At 38.6% G+C, this 26,778-nt stretch overlaps 1 protein-coding gene across 2 annotated transcripts in view; it reads left to right on the forward strand.

Annotated features, from left to right (window-relative positions):
* Positions 1–26,778, forward strand: part of PDE3A (phosphodiesterase 3A) — a 384,071-nt gene that overhangs the window by 2,110 nt on the left and 355,183 nt on the right. The gene's annotated exons all lie outside the window — the stretch shown is intronic.

Consider the following 26,778-nt stretch of genomic DNA (forward strand, 5'->3'; position numbering starts at 1 on the left):
TATATTAATGTCAAATCTTGAGGTTTTTACGCTGAAGATTTTTTTTTTTTAACTTGGCCAACAGTATAGCTGGCTGTTGCTGGGCTGGCTCTAAATACTGCGGTGGTGTGTGTGTTATTTAAAGTCTAGGTTAGCCCAGGCTGGAGAAGCATCTAGCATCAATTATAAACAGGGATTTCTGAACTTTTTTTGGTTTGTTGAAAGAGGGCATTAATCGTATTAAACTTTCACTGGTCCTTTAAAAGAAGTTCATCTTTCTGAAATAAGCATATTTTTAGTTCTGTTCGGTATAGGGAAAAGCTTCTTGCCTAATGTATTGAGTGTGCTTTTTAAGAAGGGGCCTGCAGTAGTTAAGTTGTCATCTTAGCTTTTCCCATCTTTGCTACTACTACATTGAAGTGATCAAGAAGTTTTATACCCCATTTCTTCTGTCCTTTGATATTTTTTTTATTTAGTTTAACCTTTTTTTTGTAAAACTGGTGTTTGAATTGGAATTGATGTGTATTTTTGTCTAGAAAAGTTTTTCTCCATAAGCTCTGAAAAGAAAAAAAATATATCTAAGGAGATGAACAGAAACATATTTATAGCAGAAACAATAAGGGATTCCAGATAGACACCATTAAAACTTAATTTTGCACTTGAAATTGTTTTCTGAGTTTTTGAGACTTAACCTTACACAGCAGAAGACTTTTTCGATGGACTGAGTGTAATTGAACATATTTGGAGTCCGTATGACACTTGCCCAGTGGTGAAAAGGGAAACCTAGGTGGAAATAAGTGGCAAATGGTGTTATATCTTCTTTTCCATTAATATTAAAAATGACTTGGTGAACTGTGGCCAGCTAAAGCTTATACTGTTATACCAAAGGCTTTCTTTCAGGTCCCTTGCTGGATAAGCAGTTAAGTATTTTCTAAGTGATGGCATCTAACCATATGGTGTGGGTGTCTAGTTTGTTTCTGGAAATGGTTTGATTACATCTCTTTGTGGCTGTTTACAACATTTGCTAGAAAAATGCCTGACAGCCTATATCGTTGAGGCATATTTTACAACAAATGTACTTTATTTATTTTATCTAAACAAAAATGTTAAATAAATATTTACCACAGTCTCCAACAGTAAAAAATAGAAAACTAACTCAGTTTTGACTCTGTTTTATTATGAATTATGTGAGAGTAATTCGGGTGTAAGAACCATTTGTAAAATACAATAACTTTATTTTTCTCTCTTAGATGTTTACTTTATTTGACAATAAACATTTCCAGAGGTTTCTTGCACTAATCATGTGTAATGTCTAGAATATCCACTTGCTGTGGCACTTCAAATAAATGCAACTTTCTAGCAGACATGTTTAAATGTAATCACTTTGATATGGTCTACTAAGCCCTATTATAGTTACCTTCTTTTGCTTATGAATAGCTCACAAATCATCTTTATCATATACAGTATTATTAAATCCACTATAGCAAACAGATTACTTTCTCTATTTGTCTTAATGTTTTCACTTAGGAGCACAGGTTTAGTTATGTCTTGAGAAGTTCCAGTTTTCCCCACAATAGACTGTACAGTGGAGTCAACTGACAACTATGTAGTTTACTATTTTCAGGGATTTTGCCACTTTTCTACTTTAATATTAATCAATAGAGGGATCATGGATTGCTTATGCCATTGCTTAATCAAAAATGGATGATTATCTCCAAGTTTGTTTTTAGAAGCAAATTGTTACATTGAGTGTGTGTTTAATTTCTCTTCACACTCCCTTTTCCTACCGCCACCCTTTTAAAATAACAAAGACAGTAACAAGAAATACTGCGAGGCTCTCGGAGAAAATCCCTTTTGGCTGACAGCAAAACAAAGTTTGTCTTTATAAGGAAAATCGGCTCTTGGTAACTTTAAAGAAGCCGTAGGTAAATGTTTCTTTTTAGGACAGCTTTTAAATATAACATGTTTAAAATAAAATACTTTAAAAACAACTTCTCAAAAACCCCAGAACAGAGTAAAAAACAAAACAAAAACAACCCCAACCTTGAATAGAATGTTGCAAGTCAAAGAGAGCTTTTTTGTATGGTGTTTTAGAGATGTGAAAAGCTCACATCAGGAAATAGACCCACAGTATTGTTTTAATGGGCTGAAAATCCTGCTTGAATTGTGTAGCAGATAATGTAAGAAGCAAAGATCTTGTGAACTTCTTACAGAGCTATTGCCCATTATCTCTTATATGCTCAGCAATGTAAAATATCAATCTTATTAAGCTTTCATTTGACCAAAGTAATACTATTTCAGTATCTAATTTTGTGTAGTAATGTGAGATTCTTCTAAAGCAGGGGTTCTCAACCTGGGGGTCGGGACCCCTCAGGGGATCGCAAGGTTATTACATCGGAGGTCGCAAGCTGTCAACCTCCACCCCAAACCCCGCTTTGCCTCCAGCATTTATAATGGTGTTAAATATATAAAAAAGTGTTTTTAATTTATATGGGGGTCACACTCAGAGACTTGCTATGTGAAAGGGGTCACTAGTAAAAAAGTTTGAGAGCCACTGTTCTAAAGCTTATGAACAGCGGAGGGTGGAGGAGTGGAGATTTGCTTGTTATTGTTTTTGTTTTTTTACCCCAAAGAGCTATAGTGGTGGTCATGATGATGTGGTAAGTAATGAAGTCTTAACGGTGATAAACTGACTTTTTGCCACTGAAATATAAATTCAGGACATTTTCATCTATTTCATCTATCAAAGTAAAGTGTTTGGAATTGTTAGGTATATTTGAGTTAATTGGTGTTAGCCTAGTTATCATTAAGTGTTTTTACTTTAAACCCCTGGTGTCAGTAGCTGAACGCATCCTCTGTGTCCCTAAATTATCTCTGGTAGAAACATCTTATCTTTTTCTCAGCCCCAAAATGAACTTTAAAAATAATAAACAATGGAAATCCATTTAGCAACTCTCTGGGAAATTGTTCACATTTTACTTAGTGCTTTTTTTTTTTTTTTTTTTTTTTTGAGCTGAACAGATAGTTTGGATTTCCACTTGGCATGTGTGTAGTCGTCAGTGAGAAGGGAGTGACTTGATGGTGGCCTGATTCTGTGAGGTACCTGTGACAATCAGCAGCATAGCATTAAGGCACCCCAAGGTTATGGAACTCCTTACTGGTCTGAATGATCCCCAAAACATCACAGTACCGAATACCTTCAGCTTTAATGAGAAGCAGTTGAGGATGCTTGGTTCCTTGAGGGATCAGGAGTCCAGTTTTTTTTGGGGGGGGGAAACCTGGTGAGCGAGATTGCGAATGAGTGAAAAACATAATGAATGCATGTATATTTTCTTCACTGATGTAAATGTGCATGGTGTTTTGGGTAGCTGCACGTAGGTGACACTACTCTTGATGGCCAAATCTTCTTTACACCTTGTCAAGCCATCTTTACCCTTCTTGTTAAAGCTGGTGACAGAAGAGGCCCAGCAGATCTGGTAGCCTTTTTGCTGTGCTCTGGTGTTTCTGGTGTGAAACCCTACATGCTGGAGTACATTTCGGAGATAACTGTCTTGGAGCCTGTACAGGCCAGGATGGTCGTCTGTTTTGATTTGAATGTGTAATTGCATGTAGGCATCCAGAGGCAAGAAATGGCCCTAAGATGTTAAAGACAATATTACTATACTGCATATGCATAGGTGGCCCAAGTTGTATTCCATGCATAGATTTCCCCCCCCCCCCGCTTTTTTTGGTGTATGCATGTAATATGAATTTATTACAAGCATACAAGTAAGTTTTGCCAGTTGAAGAAGTAGCTCAAAGCAGTTCAGTTTGCTGTATTTATTATATTAATTTCAGGAATGCCCTGTAGCTATCAGTCGCTGAACCAAAGACAATATCACAGGGCTTGAAATATCTTCTAGTTTGAAAAACAGGCTTCTTAACCGCTGGCTAATGCACATACAGATAGGGGACTCACAAGGTTGAAGGGTGCCTGGTAAGAAATCTACATCAAGTTGCTAGGAAATGAGGTAATACTGGACTTTCTGTCAGAGTGCTGACCCTGCTCCAAGGTTCCATCTTTTATGTCAGCTTCTGCCTACTAGATGCCTGATGAGTTTGAAGTGTCTCTTCCACCACACTATCTTCTATGGTTGCTGTAAAGGAGAAGGATCTTTCATTTCTCTTTGCTCCTCTTCTGCCCAGTAGTCTCCTGATTGCTTTAGGGAGGAGAGAGGACTTTCATCTGGGTGCTGGAATGGTGGGAGATAGTGTCTTCACTATTGCAACTCTCAGCTGTTGAGAGAGGAATTGAGGATTTGTCTCCACTACCATACCCTTCCCCATGACTTTTTTTTCAAATCCTCTTTTTCCCATGAGTAGTTTCAGTGCCTGCCTCACCTAGCTTTCCCAGACAGCAGCAGAGTGAAATTGAGATGTATCTTGTGACTTTCACCAGTGCTCTTGGGGTTTTTGAATAGTTCTGTGGAAATGACCTGCGGGCTTGTCTACAGTACCCGCTGGATCGGCAGGCAGTGATCGATCCAGCGTGGGTCGAGTTATTGCGTCTAGTATGGATGCGCTCCTTGTTCTGAAGGAGTACCGGAGTTGACGGGAGAGCGCTCAGCGGTCGATTTATCGCAAGTGGAGTTGACAGGAGAGCATCAGCTGTCGAATTACTGCAGTGAAGACACTGTGGTAAGTAGATCTAAGTACGTCGACTTCAGCTACACTATTCACGTAGCTGAAGTTGCGTATCAAAGAGAACTACCTGCACGGTAGTTTAGACAAGCCAATTTGTTTTGCCAGTTTTACTCTGCTGCTTGGGAAAGATATGAGCAGTGTCAGGCATTAGGGCTGGCTGCAGACTCGAAAAGACAGCACTGCATCAGTTCACATTTGGAAAGTTATCTTTTCAGCTGTAAGATCTAGTGGGTGTTGTTGTTTTTTTTTTTTTTTTTTTTTTTTTAAATATCTTCGCTTCTACAGAAATTGGCTTGAGCTTTTCATGAGTTGGAGACAAGTGGATTTTTTTACGCTCTCTAGTATACTGCCTTTAAAACAGGAATAACATTAATTTTAATCTGCAGCTATCAGTGTGGTATAGAAGCTTAAATCTGTAATATTCATACCATCTCCCTAAGAATGGAAGAGATCCAAATTAAAGTACTAGATAGGATATAGATTTTAAATTAAAAAAATCCATATATATTTAGGCAAATAAGTTAATGCTTAGATAATGTCCTCTGGTGACTTGCTGAAATATGGTTGCTTAATATATATCAGACTCCTGAAAAATCATCGGTGGATTCCAGATGTAATTCTGTTAAGCATGACTTCATGTAAGTAAACTGCCTTTACTTAGGTTGCATTTTTAACTCTCAGAAATTGAAAAGCTGTTGGGAAAACTGTCACAATTGACAAAAATGAACCATAAAACAAACTGTTAAATACAGATTTTTTTTTTTCTGTTGGTGGGGGAGTAAAATACAGCAATGACTTTCTGCTTTTTCTGAACTGAGTGTGAAAATGCAAAGCTGTGGAGCTGAAAGAAATCCTGTGTATGCTGGGTTGTCATTTTAATTAAACAAACAACCAAAACAGTGACCCTGTGTATAAAATATGTTTTGAGAAGCCTGAAAAACAAACAGTGACACATGATGTTTTGGATGTTAATTGTGACATTTGTGAGACTCTGTCTTATTCTGATGTTACTGTGCTCATTCTCTGAATAGTTTTTTTTCAGGAAGCTGACACACAATCTGTATTTTGTAAAAATTAGGAATATATTGATCTTATTTAAAAAAACCCAACGCTTTGAAACTGTAGGAGAGGCAGAGCTGTAATGGCCACTAACAACAGGGCTTGAAATGGGCATAAGTTGACTGCATCCTAAGTGGTTTAAAAAAATAAAAGACCCACTGAAATTAAAATGAACAGGAGTACTTGTGGCACCTTAGAGACTAACAAATTTATTAGAGCATAAGCTTTCGTGGACTACAGCCCACTTCTTCGGATGCATATCAAATTAAAATATTCATCTGATTCCTAAAAATCTTACGTTTAGTATTTTCCCCCAAATGTATGTTAGAGCCTATTTTATTCAATTAGATGTTCTAAGTAATGTTAGTTGTTGAATGGGATTCAAATAGTAAATAAAGTAAAAACTTTTTTCCTCTCATCAGAGTGGACTTCAGAAAGTTATTGCCTAGAGAATAAGAGACTAGATTATTAAACCAACACCTGAACCGGTTATATTTTACTCAGTATATCATTCAGAAATAAGCATATTTGAAGTATGCTGGTATAGTACGCATTTTTGTTCTGGACAGTTCTGCTATTGATACAGTATATTAGATAACCTGTTGCCTCTGGAGTTGCTATGCTATGTGGACTTCTCTGCATCAGAGTAGTGATTTGTTTGAGTAATATTAAAAAAAAAGTCAGTGTTTTTTCAATTTTTAACCTTTGCTTCTGGAGAACATTAGCTGTTTTCTATGTTGAGTTTTATTTGAATATGTTTGGACTGGAGGAGTCTGGGGGAGAACTGTGATTTATTGTTCAAAAACTGGATGGTGAGCCTTACAGTTTAACAGTTCTCTCTTGCTTTCCTACATGTGTATTTGTAACTCCCACTCAGTGTTATTCCAAAAACGCTCTCTGTCTAGCCCTCTGTCTTGCAAACACCTATTAATGTGAGTAGTCCCATCTGAAATCAGTGACGCTCTTCATGTGAGGTAAAGAAAAGATTGGGTCCTTAGAGGGCATCAGAGATCCTACTCTGATTTGCACTATGACTTGCATACAAGTATATCAGATGATAAATTAAAAAATGGGCAAAATAATCTGCAAAATCCACCCTTGCTACTTCACTGATGGAATTATATCAGAAATAAATGCATCTCCATCTTTATTATCTATATATAGGAAAATATATATGTATATATATCAGCCAGTTAATGTGTTTTATAATGGAGACATTTTTTGCTCTTTTTAAAAATTATTTTCAGTTGTCTGTGTCAAATCAAATTTTGTTGATATTTCACCTGATGATTAAATATAAGAATGGTTAAACATCTAGGTGAATGTGATAGGATAGGGACAAATCTAAAGGACTAGAAAACATGCCTTATGCTGATTCATTCAAGGAGCTCAATCTGTTTAGTTGAACACAGGGGTTAAGGAGTGAGCTTAATCACAGTTTATAAGTACCTAATAGGGAACAAATATTTGGTAATGAGCTCTTCAGCCTAGTAAAGAAAGGTGTAAGGTATGACAGTCCAACAGCTGGAAGTTGAAGCTAGACAAGGTCATAGTGGAAATAAAGTGTAAATTTTAAACAGTGAGGGTACTTAATTAACCATTGGAACAATCGTAGTGGATTCTCCCCTACTGACAGTTTTTCAATTAAGATTGGATGTTTTTCTAAAAGATCTGCTCTAGAAATTATTTTGGGGAGGTTCTATGGCCTGTGTTATACAGGAGATTAGCCTAGATAATCACAATGGTTCTTTCTGGCTGTGGGATCTATGAAAACCAGCACAATTATTGTATAGGAAAATCATGCCGCTCTAATCTGTTAAAATTCTTTGAGCATGTTAACAAGATAGTGGATAAAGGAAAATGTCTACTAAAGGTAGAATTTGTTTGGACCTTCTTAACAGAGCTTTGACACAGCCCTCCCAAGAAGCTACCAAGGTAACTAAGTAATCATTAGGTAAAAGGTAATGTTCTGTCAAGGATTAGAAACTGGATAAGAGTCGGAAAACAAAGACTAGGCCAATTTTTCAATATAGTAAAAGATTAATGATGATATTCCCTGTTGTTCTGTATTAGCATCAGTGATATTTCATATGTTAATTATTTGAAAAACTAGGTGGACAGTAAAGTGGCAAAATGTGCATTGAGACAAAATTATGGTAAGGTAATATAGGTAAGTCAACATTACAGAAGACTTCAGAAGGACCTAACAAAATTAACTGAATGGGTGTCATGATGGCAAATTCAACAATGAGGAAAAATGAAAGGAAACATAGTGAAAAGACTGATTGAAACTACTCATATGCATTGATATGTTTTAAAGCAACTGTGTAATGTGACCACCCAGGAAAAAGGGCTAGGTGTCAGTTAAAAACATGTTTGTTGTGCAATCTCATTTAAAGAGCCAATCAAAAGGATAGCTATAGAGATGATGGGATAGAAAATAATGCTGAAAATATTATAAAGCCATTATTTACACTAATAATAGGCTCTCTTGCCTGGGTGATATTTGGTCACCCTTTCTCTAAAATGGTGTATTAGTAATAAAGAGAGGTTTCAGAGTAACAGCCGTGTTAGTCTGTATCCGCAAAAAGAAGAACAGGAGTACTTGTGGCACCTTAGAGACTAACAAATTTATTAGACCCCCGAGCATGCTCTAATAAATTTGTTAGTCTCTAAGGTGCCACAAGTACTCCTGTTCTTCTTTTTTTAGTAATACAGAGAGTTCAGAGATGGATGACAATTTATTAGGGGTTGCAGAACTTTCATGTGACGAGAGACCGAAAAGCTTGTAAGTACATGTAGTTTAAATAAATTAATAAATAGAGAGATTATAGAAGAATACAAAATATGAATTGTGTTTAAGAATATAAGAATAAGGGGGAATTCAATTAAACTAATTTTAAACTAATGATATTCTTTTCAGACAACACATAATGAACCCGTGGAACTCTGCCATTATATCATTGAGGGCAAGAGCTTAGTAGGATTTTTTTTTAAAAAGGATTAGACATTTATTATGGATAATGAGACCATCCACATTTAAATTACATAGGTTAAATGAATACTTTTCTGTTTTTCAAACTCTCATGTTTAAGGGGATAAGGAATCCGCTAACTGATAATAGGAAGAAACTTCCCCTGTTGACAAGTTATTCTATTATTGCCTGCTACAGGGTTCTTACTCTTGTCTCTGAAGCATCTGCTACTGGTCACTCACACAGACACAACGCTGAGCTAAATGGACCACTGGTCTAATCTACTATGGCATTTTCGATATTCCCAACTCAATCAAGTACTCAAAATTGTTAGGAAAAACGATGCCAACAAGAATCAGTTACAGAAATGCAGCAAAGCCTAATGTTTTCTCTCATTGCCTGTGCAACGTCTGGGAAAATGTAAACCTCTATGTGTCAAAAATAACCTTTGCTATTGATGTGTTCTCTCCCTATCTAATGCACCCACCCTTCTACAACGAAGTGTTTGAGATTAAAATAATTTATTTGCCTGCACTCTATATTCTGTTGGCTGCCCATGTTTGGTCTTGTTTTATAGATAGAATTGAGGTTTAGGATTGAATTTTAAAATAAAGGAAAAAAGTTTCATGCATCAATAAAATCCTCACAGTATGTTGCCTCTTTAACTCTCCATAGGAAGTCTGTGTGCAAGAGAAACACAGGATATTTGCTGACAGTTGCTGAGTTTGAAGCATTAATGGCAAATGAAAAAGTAACAGTTCAATAGAATCCTGTTAGAATTAGAACTCACCTTAGCCCTACTAACGGATCTACAAAATAAAGCAATCCTAGATATACTGATTCTAGGAAAATGATCTTGAGCCATTGTAGAGTTACCATCAAAGTCTCAACAGCAGAATCTTAATCAGACTAAATTGATAATCGGTTTCATCCTTACTTAAAGACTGATGCCCATGGTTTTAATTTGATTATCAGAATTGTTACAGTATCTAGTTTACAGGATCGTGTTGTACTAAGGCCAGGAGTTAAACTCCTTTTGGATTTCCTGATTTATTTATTTATTTTAAACCATTGGAACTAATCTTGTTTGGAGGATCATCCTTTGAGTTTAAGGGATAATTGGGGTGGTGGTGGGGGGGAAATGATTGGACTAATATATTCTCTGAAAAGTTCACAATATTTGTTGAATAAGTCTGAGAAATATTCCCTCAGCTTTATAAACTGAAAATTGCTGAAATAATGTTTGAGTAGTATCCTGACATTCTTTTAATATGCTATTCTAGCATTTGAGTAGCTTGAGCCATAACCACACTTGAGGGTCTGACCAGCAATGAAAAAAGGTATTTTGAAAGAGCTATAAACAGGGCCGGCTCCAGCATTTCTGCCGCCCCAAGCAAAAAAAAAAAAAAGTCGCAATCGCGACCGGCGGCAGCAATTGGGGGGGGGGGGGGAAGCCTCGATCAGCAGAGACAGGTCCTTCGCTCCTAGAGGGAGTGAGGGACCTGCCATCCCCGAATTGCCGCTGGTGCCACCCTTCTCCCTTGGCCGCTCCAAGCATCTGCTTGTTAAGCTGGTATCTGGAGCTGGCCCTGGCTATAAAATCTGAACTGCTTGGGAATCTGCATCTGAGCAATATTTCCCTTCTAATTATGCGAATAAACAGCAGATCTTCTAGGTTTGTTCTCCCAAGCTTTCAGTTGCAGGTGCCTTAGAAATAAGTGCTTGTGTGACCTAAAGGTATATGTATTTCCTTAACATCTCAATTAAAATGATGCATTTAAGAATGTGTAGCCTTTATCGTGCAGCTATGTGGATTGGGAGTGGAGGGTTGCACAACCTTTTATTATGCACTATGCTGAAATTAAATATTGCAACCATAGAAAAGCACTGAATGAAATAATAGTCTTTTTGTGTGTGTGTGTGGGGGGGGAGGAGGGTACCCTGTTAGAGGTCATATGCTAACCAAATCTAATTTTGATTTTCATTGCACACCCAGCTTTGCCAGCTTGTTTTGGCTTTGATGTACAGACAATGCTTTTGGATGGCTGACACTCAAACCTATTCCATGATACAATACAGTTGGTTGCTGACTTTGCTAGCCAGGTCTTCAGTGGCTCAAGTGGCAGGCCTGGAGGACACACCTTCACCGCTCCTTTCTGGGGCAAGGTATAGTAGGACCTTAAGGCCTTCAGCAGAAGTCCATGAAGGGCCAGGTACACCCTACCATTAAGTAGTAGGGTAATCTTTCTTTTCTGCAACAGCAGCACTAGTGCAGAAAAGAAAATTTAATAAAGAAGTTTAATAAAGACAAATGCAAAGTGCTCCACTTAAGAAGGAACAATCAGTTTGACACATACAGCTTGGGAAGAGACTGTCTAGGAAGGAGTACGGCAGAAAGGAATGTAGGGGTTATAGTGGACCACAAGCTAAATATGAGTCAACAGTGTGATGCTGTTGCAAAAAAAGCAAACATGATTCTGGGACGCATTAAGAGGTGTGTTGTGAGCAAGACACGAGAAGTCATTCTTCCGCTCTACTCGGCACTGGTTAGGCCTCAGCTGGAGTATTGTGTCCAGTTCTGGGCACTGCATTTCAAGAAAGATGTGGAGAAATTGGAGAGGGTCCAGAGAAGAGTAACAAGAATGATTAAAGGTCTAGAGAACATGATCTATGAAGGAAGGCTGAAAGAATTGGGTCTGTTTAGTTTGGAAAAGAGAAGACTGAGAGGGGACATGATAGCAGTTTTCAGGTATCTAAAAGGGTGTCATAAGGAGGAGGGAGAAAACTTGTTCATCTTAGCCTCTAAGGATAGAACAAGAAGCACTGGGCTTAAACTGCAGCAAGGGAGGTTTAGGTTGGACATTAGGAAAAAGTTCCTAACTGTCAGGGTGGTTAAACACTGGTATAAATTGCCTAGGGAGGTTGTGGAATCTCCATCTCTGGAGATATTTAAGAGTAGGTTAGATAAATGTCTATCAGGGATGGTCTAGACAGTATTTGGTCCTGCCATGAGGGAAGGGGACTGGACTCGATGACCTCTCGAGGTCCCTTCCAGTCTTAGAATCTATGAAGAGAGGGCACTTTTCCACATATGAATCCGCAGCTAGCGATAGCGTCCAATTATGGGAAACTGACCACTATTAAGAAACAGATTTCAGAAGGGTTTGTTTGCTTGCAAGGTAAAACCCATCTTCTCTGTGTTTCAGTGTTGAAAAGAGTAGCTTTGTTTGATGATCACAGACAGGTGAAGGTGCCCATGCTTATGAATACATAGTGGAAGGTGAATAGGTGGTTTTATTCTCATTAAAGATGGTAATTCAAAGCTAGTATTGGCTGAATTGCTCACATAGTTACCTGAGTTCTTGTGCAATACCTTTTTTTAATCTCAAAAACTCAAATTGGTAACTTGGAGACCATGCTTCATTATCTCCCCACTCCACTCCAGCCCTCCAAAAGCCGCTATTGAAATTGTAGCTTGAAGTAATAGAATTCTTAGTTGAGTTCTTAGAACACAGTTTCTGAGTGCAGAAACATAGTGTGACGTACTTTCTGGACAGCTAAGGTTGTTTTCTAACATGTCTGCAGGCACTGGTACATATCTTGCACAGGCTTGTAATTTTGTGTCAGCCTCTGTAATCATTTCTTGACTTTTTGTCTTAATGTATTTTTCATCACTCCTTAATTTAAAATTTTTATTTGGGATCTAACTAATTTCACGATAAATTACACTTTTAAAATGTAGCCTGGACTTTAAATGACTCTTAAATTTTGCTAGAATTCTCCTACTTTTTTATTTATAATTTACCAGGAATTTGTGTGTGTGTAAGCACATTTGTGCATGAGTTTATTATGATATATAACATATAAATCAAATGTAGAGGCTATTCTTGCACTGGAACTAAAAGTTCTTGCTGGTCATGTTCAGTCACTTGGGTACCCAGAGTGATTGTCTTGCTACTAACCTCAGCTGTGACCTGGAGCGCAAAAGTGTTTAGACGTGAGAATCTGATAAGTTCCCAGTACAGCTCGGGCCAGCACTGTTCTCATGGATATAGAATGAAAACAATGCCAAAGTGAGCCAGGAGATGTGTGGAGGCTTTTGTAGCATGGAATTCTGCCTGGTAAGGAATGAGATAAGACTAGTTAAAATAAATGGTTGGCTGAGATAAATTTCCCAGATGTATGAATGATGTGCTTTATCCATTAAAACTTACTGCTTAGTTGTATAACAGGTTTACTTCTGCCCTGATATACCCATGTTTGAGGAAGTGGCAAACCAGTCAGTGTTTGTTGTTTATTAGCGTGCTTATGGAAATGAGTAGCAGAAACACTACTTCCAAAGGATTCGTTGATTGATGATTTTTCATAGTTCAGCTGGCATTTCTGTTTAATTCAAATCTTTGGGTTTGCCTTTAACTGTGAAATGCTGTGAGTATAATTCATATTCAAGTACTGATTTAAGACAATTTTTAGACCAATTTTAATCATCTGCAATTAAAATTCTTAAATGCATTCTTTATTATCAACTGATTACACTGAACTGCAAATGAATAAACATATCTCTATTAATGGGTTTGGTGTTATACTTACCCTGTGTTTTGTGATAGGCTAAATTGTGAGAAGGGACTAGACTAGGTTTTTGGAAGCTACTATCGTGGGTGGACTTTTAAAAAATGCTTTTGATCATCAGAAGCATTGAGCACTTGCAGTTCCCACTGACCTCTTAGGATGGCTTGTAATGAACTTGCTGGCTAGCTTAACTCCAGATGGCATTCGCAATTTACTCACCTGGCTAATGGGGTTGTAATGTATCATTTCTTGACAAACAATTAGACTTGTGGCCTCCTATTTGTTTCTTATTACAAAGCGAATTACACTTTGTGTTTTCAAAGATGAAACTGACTTTTATATTATAGGAACAATTACTTTTGTATCTTAAAAGCCTGCTCTGTTCTTGGAATGGGTTGTGTAATACAATAACATAGGATCATAGTATGTAAAATATATATTATTGGGTAATATGATTTGTAGGTATTCTCTGTGTATGTGAACAGCATAGGTATTTCTCCACACTACAACACAAGAAAACAATGTTCCTTGGAAGACTGAAAAAATTTCAGATATAATAGAAGATATTGGAAAACATATATTTATCTTTTACCTTTAAACTTATTAAATCTTTACTTCAGCTTCCTATTGTGTTGTGTGTTGTATGTTGTGTACAAACTTGCTTAGCTGATATTTAAGGCTCTCCATTCATCTGGTCCCCAAACTCTCAGTGACTTCTTGACTCCATATTTACTGATATGGGACTGTTCTCATGGATAACAATGACTACTAGATACGTGTTCAAAACCTTTCATTCTTTATATTTTAGCTGTGGCACATCTTGGACCTGTAACCCTCTTTTATCTGCATAGTTGAGATAATTTTTGGCTTCCTAAGTGCCTCAGACCAGGATGCCCTATACACAATACGAGTAGATTTTCACGGAAAAAGATTTTTATTTTCTTGTCTTCATATCTGGAAACTGTCTCTTGTTGTTTAGATCTTCAGATTTTGTTACTCTCTCAGGAACTTCTACAAAGCTGTGATCAGAAGTGATAAAGTGCTTGTCTATGAATTGGTCCAGCTTCTTAATGGACGAGAACTTGAGTTCAAAAATATGTACTTACATCATATTCTGGCTTTAGCTGTGTATTGTTTATTCCCAGCTGAATGTGGAGACAGTACAATAAAGAATAACATAGATTTGCAAGTTGTAGGACTGGATCCTCAGCTGGTATGAGAAACTCAGTTAAACTACAGTCATTTACACCAGCTGAAAACCTGACCCATGTTGCGTGCAGTGAATCAGACAAATTGATTTCTGACAACTTTTTTGTCTTTTGAGGTGGTAGAAATCTAGAAGCTCACTGTTCAGAAGGAGGGAACAGGGTATGCCATGATCTTTATTGTGCTAAGGTCTGCAGATCATTACAATGAGTGCTTGGGAGGCAGAACTAGGCTTGTCAGTCACTGGCAGCAAAGGAGTGCTCTGTTGCCTGAAATTCCCACTGGTTTATCTGCCCCCCAGTGGCAGGCAGCTCAGTCAGCCCTCCATACTGCAGAGCTCTTCTGAGGAAAATTCAAAAATCTATTTAAAAGTTGTGACTAAAAGTTTGGTATGATGATGTACCTGTGCAATTTCTAGCCGTGTCTGAAGGCTAATTATTATTATTTATTTATTTATTATTTTTTTTGAGGAGGCTATCCCCTGAGCTCTGCTTCCTTGTTTGAGGCCTTTGCAGTGGCTAGTATCCCTGCAGGCTTCAGGGATGGAATGGCTGAGGAACACCAGAGACAAAAGGAAGGGTCTGTCTCTCTTGCTTTACCCCTTACCAGATGTCTTGTTGGGGAGCTCAGATGGCTCTGTTGGTAAGATGCTGTTCCCCCACTTTCAGCCTACTTCAGGCAGAATCGCCTTGACCTCTCCCGGGCATGTGAGAAGCCAGGAAGAACAGAAAAACTGGTGCCAGGGTAAGCAGTTCTCTCTCCCTCCTCTCCATGAGGGCAGTGTGCCAGTTGGAACATCACACCTATAGCTCACACCAGCAGACATGCTGCAACTATGAAGCCCAGCTGTCTCCTCCCCGTCATCTTGGGCCATGGATGGAGGGTACTGGACACAGCATGGACAATGCCAACAGAGTGTGCAGTAAGTGGCCTTCAGGACAAGCTCCCTCCCCTGCTGCCACTGCTGTAACAGAGCTCCTAGGGTGCCCTTCTAATATCCTAGGCGTGGGCCTCCTGTGGAAATCAAGACCCTTCTGGCCTATGTGGAGCTTATGCAGCTGGAAGGGTAGACTCTTTGGGGAGTCCATTCTTGAACCTCAGTCCAGTACCTTCCTTGAGAGACCCAGAGGGGTCTGTGGGGGGTCGGGAATGGGAAGAGACAGTAGGCCTCTTTGAGGATAGGGAGACTGCTAGTCACTTGAAATATTTTTGGAGCAGTATCTGAGCCCAATTTCCTTCCCCTCTCTGAAACAAAGGATTGTAGGATCCTTCTTAAATTGTAGATACCAGAACTGGATGCGGTATTGCCATAGCAGTTGCCCAGTGCCAAATACGATATAATCTCGTTGCTTGAGATTCCCCTATTTATCTATCCAAGGACTGCATTAGCCCTTTCGGATGCAGCATCACACTGGGAGCTCATGGTTAGCTGATTATCCACTGTGACTCCTAGGTCTTTTTCAGAATCACTGCTTCCCAGACATTCTCTCCAATCCTGTCATTGTGGCTGTCAAGGCTGTATCCCCACTTTGAACTTTAGAGTACAAATGTGGGGGCCTGTATGAAGACTTCTAAGCTTAACTACCAGCTTAGTTCTGGTCCGCTGCCACCATTCCCAAAGCTAATTCCCTTCCCTGGGAAGCCTTGAGAAACCTTTCACCAATTCCCTGGTGAATACAGATCCAACCCCCTTGGATCTAGAAACAAGGAAAAATCAATCAGGTTCTTAAAAAGAAGGCTTTTAATTAAAGAAAAAGGTAAAAATCATCTCTGTAAAATCAGTATGGAAAATAACTTTACAGGGTAATCAACTTAAAGAGCTCAGAGGACCTCCCTCTAGCCTCAGGTTCAAAGTATAGCAAACAAAGATAAACACTCTAGTAAAAGGTACATTTACAAGTTGAGAAAACAAAGTAAAACTAAGACGCCTTGCCTGGCTTTTTACTTACAAGTTTGAAATATAAGAGACTTGTTTAGAAAGACGGGGAGAACCTGGATTGATGTCTGGTCCCTCTCAGTCCCAAGAGCGAACGAACTCCCAAACAAAGAGAACAAACAAAAGCCTTTCCCCCCCCCCCAAGATTTGAAAGTATCTTGTCCCCTTATTGGTCCTTTGGGTCAGGTGTCAGCCAGGTTACCTGAGCTTCTTAACCCTTTACAGGGAAAAGGATTTTGGAGTCTCTGGCTAGGAGGGATTTTATAGTACTGTACACAGGACAGCTGTTACACCCTTCCCTTTATAGTTATGACAGTGGCCTAAATTCTTTTGTTGTTGTTTGAGTGCTGGTCCCTATGTGTATTCCACTGTTGGTCAGTGTGGGCTCCACGCGCTGAGACTGGGAATTCTTGCAAGCAGTGTCTGTTGGTCCATACCTGCATACCTACTCTCCGTGTGTTCTGCATAGCTCCGTCCCACTCTGGAGACAAATGGATCATCTAGAATACAGACAGAAATTGCCATGCAAAGTTGGTTTATTTAATTGGAGTGAATTTTTTCCTTCCTCAGCAGAAGAAGAAATTGTTGTTCTTTCCCCTCAAAATATACTTAATCCAATCAGTAATTTAGAAAGATAGAATTGAATTGTCTTGACTGTTGAAGCTGTCTCAACTGATGGGAATGTCAGAGGGCAGGGCATTCCTGTGCTGCCAGTGACTGACCTGGTTCGGTCCACATGCTGCAAGCAAGCTGAAGTACCCATTGTAAAGGATCTGTGGACCCTATTACTCAAAGACAGGAAATTTTCAGATAAACACAGAAAAATGCTCCATTTCTCCTGTGAAATACACTTTTTTTTTTCCTAAAGAAAATCTACATTAGCTGAGAAGTTCTTGTTTTATTCCTTTTAAAAAAATGTATTTCAAGAATAGCTGATTATTGACCTTATTTTATCTTTCTTCTTGGAGGCTCTTATTTTTAATGGTTCAACTTTTTATCTTCAGCTTCCAAGATACTGTAGTGGCCCTTTACTCCCTTTAGGCTTTATGTCCCGAGTGATACTTGGAAATATGTGGATCTTGTGACATCATAAATGTTTTTGTTGGCAAGCCACACAAATGAAGTACAACTGTACAAACTAGGTTTAACAGTGGTGAGGATGACTAAGTTGAGAGGGGTTTATGTGAAAATCTTATTAATACCCATAAAAGAGAGAAAGTTGGCCCCAAATAACAACAAATGGAAGCGTTTGGCAAAGATCCACCTTACATTTAGTGGGAACTGACTCTTTGCTCTGGCCTAATTTTGAAGAAATTGTTATGAGCTGGGTGAAATCTTGTTACGGGATTGAGACTGATAAATTAAATGTCAGTTCACACCTAACTGAGGAGAATCCCCACCTCAAACAAAAGGAGTGTGTGAATCTGCCCAGGATCTCTTGCAGACTATTGTTGTGGGTAGGCGCTTGTGTGAGAAGGCAGAACTCAAAGAAACCGAGGAGAGACGAGAGCTTGGGGGTGGGAGAGAGAGAGAGAAAACTACCTAAAGAGCAGCTGAAAGCACACTGGGTGTAGAAAGAAACTTGGGGGAGGTTTTTGGGTGAGGTGCAGGTAGAAAAGAGAGTGTTCTTGCTGCTCTGAGCGAAAGAAGCCGTTTCCTGCTATGATTCCTTCAGCATTCAGAGACACTGGACTTTGTACGTTCTTTGTAAATAAACAAAACTGCTTCAAAGAAATACCAGACTGCCACCAACTTCTGCTCCCAGCTGGAATACCTAGATGGCCCCAAACTTTAACTAGTTGTACTGGTGAAAAGGTGCAACAATGCTGTTTAAAATTAGTGAGAACTTCTATTCTTCCCCTGCCTTCTCCCTGAAAGATATACAATAGATTTGAACTAATTTTCACTTTGGTAATCCACTAATCAGATTCATTATTGCAAAATGCAATGCGAAGCAGATGTCTTGCTCTGTTTCTCAGCAAAGACATAATAATATTTGCAGAGATTTTGGTTTACTACCAATATTTTTAAATCTTGTAGGGATGAAAAGCTCCATACATATCCGAGGGGAAACTATCTCTTTTTCCATTTATGCAGCTGAAGGACAAGGAGGTAGAGAGAAAAAAAAGGACCTGATATCAGAGATGGGTTGAACAAAACTGTGGACCTCCAAAGTGCTCAAACTTTGAAAAAGTTGAGATATGGTCTCAGGTCCATCTTTTCTTTGTTTTTAAGTGTCTAAGTTTTATGGTAAGAGATTATAATTGACCATCATTTATCTTTATGATTTAATGAAAATGTTCAGATTCGTGAAAATTGAAATCTGGTGACTCAGTGTCCGTTTTAACTTTATATATAGCTATATTAATATTTTAATATAGCCAGTCAGCTGGCTGTGACAATCTGATTGGATCCCTTAGTGTTAATGCTAAGATTCTCAGTAAACAGTACCCTATTTAGCATACACAATACCTAAATTTTCAATTTAATGTTGGCAGCAAGTATCTCTGCATGCCATTGGAAAAAGAAGCTCCTTCAGTCCTGGTTTAATTAGATCCAGGAGGTGTTAGTCATGAAGAAATTGAAGCAGCCATAAAGAGAGAAACATTTGATAGCTACCTCAACGTTTGGTTAACTCAAAAGTTGTCAGAAAACATTCACTTACAGTCAAAAGGAAGCTTCTACGTTTCTATTTTGAATACTGGCATTGGGCAGAGTGCTAGTTACACTGTGTATATGCTTGATTATCTTTGTATATTTTTGTGCCCCAAAAGCTTTTCTCTTAGAAATACATACTATCTTTTGTTGTACTGTACAGTATGAAACTCAAGTAAATATTTCTACAAAGCATGTCTTCAACTGGTCTCTACAAACCAGTAGACAGCATTTGTTATGGGAATGCTTTGCTGCATATAGAATTTTACTGTTTCTTCCTTTCTCCTCTAATGCAATAGAAACGATCAGAATAATTCTTGCTTTTCTTTGAATCAGTTACTACAGTGACCTAGGTAGCTTGTTAATCAGGAGATAATCCACAATTAGGTTGATGATCATAACTATATCACAGTTCTCTAGCAAGTATCTACATCAATGCTATCTAGTAGCTTCTTTTCTACATCTTTCAGCAAGAGAGAGGTCCAAATTCAGCCCTAATATGAGTGCATCTCCGCTGAAGTCAAAAGTGTTGGACTGTCTTATTCCAGGGATGAATTTGGGCTAGACACTATATAAGCAAGATTTTCTGATTTTTAAACATTTATTTTATTTTTGTTATTGAAACGTTCTTAATGGTACCATTAGCACTGGCATCAGGATGCCTCAAAAAACAGCCCCTCTCCCTCCCAAAAATCAAAAACCCAGAAAATACATGAATCACACATGAGTGGGTCAATAAAACCATTGTGGCCCTTTAACTTTAGTCATGCAAAAAATCTTCTCCACTAAATATATAACCTGTGAAACTGGAGAATGAGTTACTCATATTGACTGATCATGATTTATTGGAATCATCTTATATTAGAAGTCCTAAGGCTGCAAACCTGCAACCATAATATTTGCTGTGCTGTGCAAATGTTTAAGATAGTGTAGTAGTGCTTTTATTAACCCTTGGTAAGATTTCAGAACAATCTTATTTTCCCCTCTGTTTCTGTACCAATATATAATGCTGGAAAGCAATGACTCTGTGAAAGTAGCCATTTGGACATGGATTGTGAGTAAACTCCTCCGGACAGTGAATTTTATTAAATCATATTGCCAGATGCTTCCAAAGAGAGCTGCAAGTATAAAATCTGTTATTACTTTGACCATATATCCATGATGTTAACATACCAGATGGCGAATTGATGACCCCTGCAATAATAACACTTGGCATTCTATCACGCTTTTCATGTCTAAAGCACCCTACAGATATTTGGCCTGATATTATGAGGTTCTTAGTGTCTTCAACTCCCATTGAAGTCAGTGGGAAATAAGGGCAATTTGCATCTCACAAGAATGGGCACATTCGTTGATTCATTCCTTGTTAACACCAACTGTGGTGTTTTTTGTTTTTATTTTGTTGAAGAGCTCTAGAAATTGGAGTGTTGGTTCTTGCTTGCCCCAATGACCTGGGTTAGAGGTGTTTGTCAAAATCACTGGCTTTTTTTCCCCTAAGGCTCCAATCCTATGCGGTGCCAAGTGTCCTCGAGTCCCATTGAAGTCTGTGGAGGTTGAGGGAGTTCAATACCCCAACAGTAGGTGACCCAGAAAAACTGACTGAGGAAGTTAATTACTCAGATTTTCACTTACCTGTTTTCTTCTGTACAGTGGCCAAATCTTGGTTGCTTTACTTGCATAAGTAGGACTATTTACTTGAGTGAGGTGAGGAATCAGCTCCTTGTATTATCTAATCCAGGGATTGGCAACCTTTGGCACGCGGCTCGCCAGGGTAAGCACTGTGGTGGGCTGGGCCAGTTTGTTTACCTGCCATGTCCGTAGGTTCAGCCGATCAGGGCTCCCACTGACCGCGGTTCGCTGTCCCAGGCCAATGGGGGCTGCAGGAAGCGGCACGGGCCAAAGGATGTGCTGCCGATGGTGGGTTTTTTATTTTTTTTTTTTATTTTTTTTTTTTTAGAAAATTCAGAGTATTCCTCCTGTCTACTTCCTTCTTTCTCAAGCTCTCACAGTCCCCCCTCCATTCTCCTCCCCCCCACCCTGGCTATCCTGCCTGTAGTGCTCCCAGCCATAGTTGGATGAAGAGTTAGAAGTCAAAAGTTGCTTTCTGAAGTCAGTTTTCTCTCTTCACAGTGTTCTACTAGCCAAGAATTTCTATTTTTGCATCTGAACAGTATTATTTTATATTGATTTACCAAATATCAATTTACTTTGCACTGTTAGTACACATATTAAAAAACCCTTGATGGAGTTTGGTGGTGTGTTTTGGCCATATATGTTTTTGTACTTGCTGTTCCCTTAAGCAAAGTTCTTGTTGATTTATCGAGACAATCTTTTGGGCTGTCAAACATTGGTTGCATGTGAAAAGTGAGATGAAGCATTGGCGAGTTGTTGGCATTTGTGCATTGGATGGTTGTTCCTTAGCGGCCTGATTTGAAAGCACAGCAAAATTAGCATATAAAGGCCAGATCCTTCCGTCTTTACTCATGTGAGTTAATGCTGTCCAAGTCAATGGGGGACACTTACATGAATAAGAGCTGCAGGATGCGAGCATAAAAAGGCACTACATTCCACACTCTATTTAACTTCAGTTGTGTTTTTAAAAACATAAATCTTTTTGTCACTTGAGTGGTAGCTAACTGAATGGTTTTCAGATGGCTGTTAAAATTCGGGCCTGTCAAATATGAAATTGTCCAGTCAATAAATGAACTTCATGAAATAATCCCTCCCCTGGGGGCATTTTAAGGTTTTGAGTCTCTGTAGGGATGGGTTGGGTACCTTAAGGTTGTTTTGAGAATACCACAATTCTGTTGCTGTATTTATTTAGCAAACCATGGTGTAGTCTAGTTTCAACAATAGTGTGTCTCTGTCTTTCTAACGTTCAAGCCCCACTTTTTAAATTTAAATTGAGCCCAGTTTCCAAAAACCCAAACATTTTGGTTTGGTGGCAGCTGAGGGCCAACTTTTTTTTTTTTTTTTTAAATGGGGCTGTTCTAATCCTTATCTGCACGTATGCTTGTTTAATTAAGGTAATTTTGGTATGTGACCCAGGGTGGTCCACTATGATTTCCAGGCTATTCCATGAATTTCAGATGCCCTGCTCTTTCCACTCCCCAGTAGTCCCATAGTCCCAGGCTTTTTTGGAGCTGTCATAATTCTAGTTGAGTGCCTCCTCTTGGCTACTCACCAGACTGCTGTGAAGAGATCCTGCTGCTACATCCTCAGGTGTTTTAAGCCTGCAGAGTCTGAATGGAGTCCAGACCCCTGGAAACCTTTTACAAATCAAAGTGTGTTAAAATTAGTTTTGCGTCTCTATCAGTTTTCATTGACCACACAGAGGATTGTAATACCATTGCTCTTTATTTAATCACATGAGAAGTACACAGATATATGCAAAATAATAAACCCTATGTGCATTTCCCTGCCTCAGTAGCCTCACCACAGTAGGCCAGATTTTAGGTTGGCAGTCAGTCATCTGGGGCTGTCTAGAGTCCTTCTGCTGGAGTTCATGGCTTGTGGTTTGAAACATGGAAACTTTCCACTTCCCTGACCTTGGCTGGTCTGTCACTCTTGCTCCATGCTTCCCTTGTGTCTCCCTTCTGTGTGAAGGGAGATAATAGAGCTTCTCTGGAGGCAGTGCAATGGTGAGATTTTAAGAGTCAAGTTACTTATGACTGTATATATGCATGGTTGTTAGTAGGAGAGTGCTAGCATATCTTCCCTGATGAGTGCGGGCAGCATTTTTAATTTTGGGTTGAGAATCACATTGCAGATGTGTTCTAAAATCATGCTGCAGACTTCCAAAGGAGTTTGCCAGTAGCAGTCTGGCTAGCATGGTTCTGGGAAGCAAATCTAAGACTCCAATGCTCAGGATAACCTTGGTGTAGAACCTACATGGTTTAGACTTCAGTGCGGTCTGGGTGCTTGTTCCTTTGAGGAAGAATTGTACCTACCCATACCCAGATTTCAGTTAAACAAGACTGCATACCCCTAAGACTGTTGCATGGCGTTTGGTTAACATTAGGGTCTCATATAGATGGTAAAATAATTAAAGGAGTGTTCTGATGGAGGAGAGAACCTACAGAAAAATACATTTTTATGCTTTTTTTTCCCCCCTCTAATTTAAGTGAAATGGTTGTTTTTGTTGTTGTTGTTGTTGTGTTATGCTTTACTTCCTGTATGGGAAATGCTTCTGCCCAAATCAAGGGAGTGGAAGGCATTGAAAACAGCGGTACCATTGCAATTCGGCTGCAGAAAGGTATAGGGCTGGCTGGTGATGCTTATTTATGACTTTGAACTGCCGGCTAAAATCACCTGCATGGACAACTGTAGCCTTGAAATTGCAATTGTGGCTCTAAATTACAGCAGAGTCTCTCCCCTCGCCCCCCAAAAGTCTTATTATTTAATATTTGTATTACCATAGCGTGGAAGTTGGTAATCTTTAATTATGAAACTGCATCATTTGCATAATTATTGGCTGACCTCTCTTGCACTGAATCTTGAAAATGTGTATATGCGTGCTGCTGTAGACTTTATACACTTATATGAATATGTCCCAGTAGTGCTCTGTACGGGTTCAACAGGCTGTGTGCAAATTACACAGAGGATCAGGGCCATAGCACATAATACTGTATAAAGTGTGTGTGTTTAGAAACTATAGATATATTTGGTATGGGGGTATCAACATGCCTATTTATAGATAAAGATATGGGGGGAGGAGAGGAAATCCAGCACCACTGCAGTGACTTATCAAGATTGACATGAAAACCAATATTATTCTAGTTAGCAGAGGAAATTCTTTGTAAAGCATGTACAAGAAAGGTATTTAACCCACCTCAATGATTTCCTGGCCAACTATATCCAAATAAAATCAGACCGATTCTTTTTCTGAATAGGGTCATTTTGAAAGAACTCTTGGAGCAGAGAAGAATCAACATTTTCTCCCCTCCCCCATTTCAGTTCATGGTTTTTCTTGTCAAAAGCTTCAAAAATTGCTTTAATCTTGTATTTAAAATTAAATCTGTGAAAGTCCGATTGCGGGGCAGGGGTGAAAAAAGGATTTGGTTCAACATTTAATGCACTGAGGAAAGAGACCTCCTTGCTTTGGGTTTCTGTGTGTCTGGATGGCAGGGTGTGTAATTGCAGTTTTCAGTCTGTCCTGCCAGCCCTTTGCTGATATTGCCTGTGCTTAAGGCCATAAAACTGAGAAACTCTGTGTGTGTGTGTGTGTGTGTGTGTGTGTGTGTTTCATGTATGCTCTATTTAGCAACAGGGGGAAACTGCATATATTTTAGATCTTAATTTTTGTTCAGAGTTTGAACATGTCATAACTGGTTGGCACAGAGTACTATAGCTCTTGTACAATTGATTTAATGGAAGAGGGGAGGATTAAAACTCCTGTGTGCATCTTAACTACTTGAAAATATTAAACCAGTAGTTACATAGCTCTGGGTTGGAAAATTTACCAGACACCATACATAGCCAGAGGCATAGACAATAAGTGACTTGACCCAAGTTTCACAGGAAGAAACTCAAGATCGTCCTTTTTTCTACTCTCCCTATCCTCTGCCTGTTTTTTGACTGCTCTCTCCCTGAGAGTACTGCAAGAAACTGTTTCTGCTGCTGCTTTCTTGGAAGCAGCAGGTTGAAATTGGCATGGTTCTTGTTAATCTCCACTGTTCCCCACAGTTTTTTAAATAACTGTGAAATGGACCAGTGTCATCTCAAGTTCTTTTTGCAATTGCTTTTGGCGAAGTTATGAACTGCACAGAAGGCACTGTAGCCATTTGTAGATTAATGAAGGAAAATCAAAACACTACAGAAATGGATGTTGTATGTCTCCTCACTCACCAGTGGAAGCTTCGCACTTGCCATTGGCAAGTAGATTTTTTCATATTCTTGCCTAGTTTATAAGAAAAGTATCCTTCTCCCTTACAGTACACTGAGAGATCACAAACATAACAGCCAACTACAGGAATAATTATTTTTAAAAAACTTAGATAAAATAGTTTAACTGAGTATCATGCATGGTGTGAGGGCTAAACACTTAATGCAAATACATTTCCCTTCAATGTTTTTTATTTTGTTGTGCAATTATTTCAAATGCCATTTCTAAATGAAACTGTAGATCATGTAGTGGTTGAGAGCGATATTTGTCAATAAGTGCTAATATTTAAAAAGGATGATCCAAGTAATTATAGGCCTGTCAGTCTGACATTGATTCTGGGCAAGATAATGAAGCGGCTGATAAGGGATTCAATTAATAAAGAATTAAAGGAGGCATTAATTTTTTAATCAATTCATGCCAATCAACATGGGCTTATGAAAAATAGATCAAGTTAGTTTGACAGGATGTCTTTTTTTTTTTTAATTTATTTATTTATTTTTGAGAATACTAGTGTTTGATGTCATATGTTTTTAGGGCTTGTCTACACAAAATCTTAGTTTGTGGCAAGCTGATGAGTGAATGTACTGACAGGAGCCTGCCGGGCACTAACTGTTCATGTGGACCCTGCTGACGTGAATTAATGGACTAGATCAAAATGCATTAACAAAGTGTTAATGCACATCGGTAGAGTCCACATGTATAGTTAGTCTGTGGCAGGCTAATGTGGGGTAGATTCACATCCCAGCTTGTCGCAAACTAATTGTTCAGGTAGACAAGCCCTTAGACTTCAGTAAGGTGTTTGACTTGGTACCGCACAACATTTTGATTAAAAACAAAAACCAAGGATGATATAAACTTAACATGACACACACTAAATGGATTAAAAGTTGGCTACTTGGTAGGTCTCAAAATGTAATTGTAAATGGAGAATCATCATTGAGCTGGTGTGTTTTCTAGTGGGATCGCTTCTTGGCCGTATGCTATTTAATAATTTTATCAATGACCTGGAAGAAAACATAAAATCGTCTCTGATTAAGTTTGCCCATGATGCACAAACTGGGGGAATGGTAAGTAATGAAGAGTACAAGTCACTGATCCATAGTAATCTGGATCACTTGGTAAACGGTGCACAAGTAATGCATTTTAATATGGCTAAATGTAAAGGTATAAAACTAGAAACAGACTGTGTAAACTATACTTAACTGGGTGGGAGACTCTATCCTTGGAAGTAGTGACTCTGAAAAAGATTTGGGGGTCATTGTGGATAATCAGCTGAACGTGAGATCCCATTGTGATGCTGTGGTGAAAAAGGCTAATGCAATGCTTGGCTGGATAAACAGATGAATCTCGAGTAGGGATAGCGAGGTTATTTTACCTCCATATTTGGCACTGGTGTGACTACTGCTGGAATAGTGTGTCCAGTTCTGGTGTCCACAATTAAAAAAGGATGTTTATAAATTGGAGAGAGTTCATAGAAGAGTCATGAGAATGATCAAAAGAATAGAAAACATGTCCTGTAGTGATAAACCCAAGGAAATCAATTATTTATCTTAATAGAGAGAAGATTAAGGTTAAGATCACAATCTATTAAACCATAATAAAACTAAAGTACCAGAATTGGGAACTAATGCTTGATAATGGGCCTTTCAGTCTAGCAGAAAAGGTGTAATTGGAAGTTGAAGCTAGACAAATTCAGACTTAAAATAAGGCATGCATTTTTAACAATGAGGATAATTAACCATTGGAACAAATTACCAGGGGTCATGGTGGATTCTCCATCACTACAATTTTTCAAAGACTGGATGTCTTTCTAAAAGATCTGTTCTAGGAATT

This window comes from Trachemys scripta, chromosome 1 (genome assembly GCF_013100865.1).
Source record: "Trachemys scripta elegans isolate TJP31775 chromosome 1, CAS_Tse_1.0, whole genome shotgun sequence".
Classification (NCBI taxonomy): Eukaryota; Metazoa; Chordata; order Testudines; family Emydidae; genus Trachemys; species Trachemys scripta.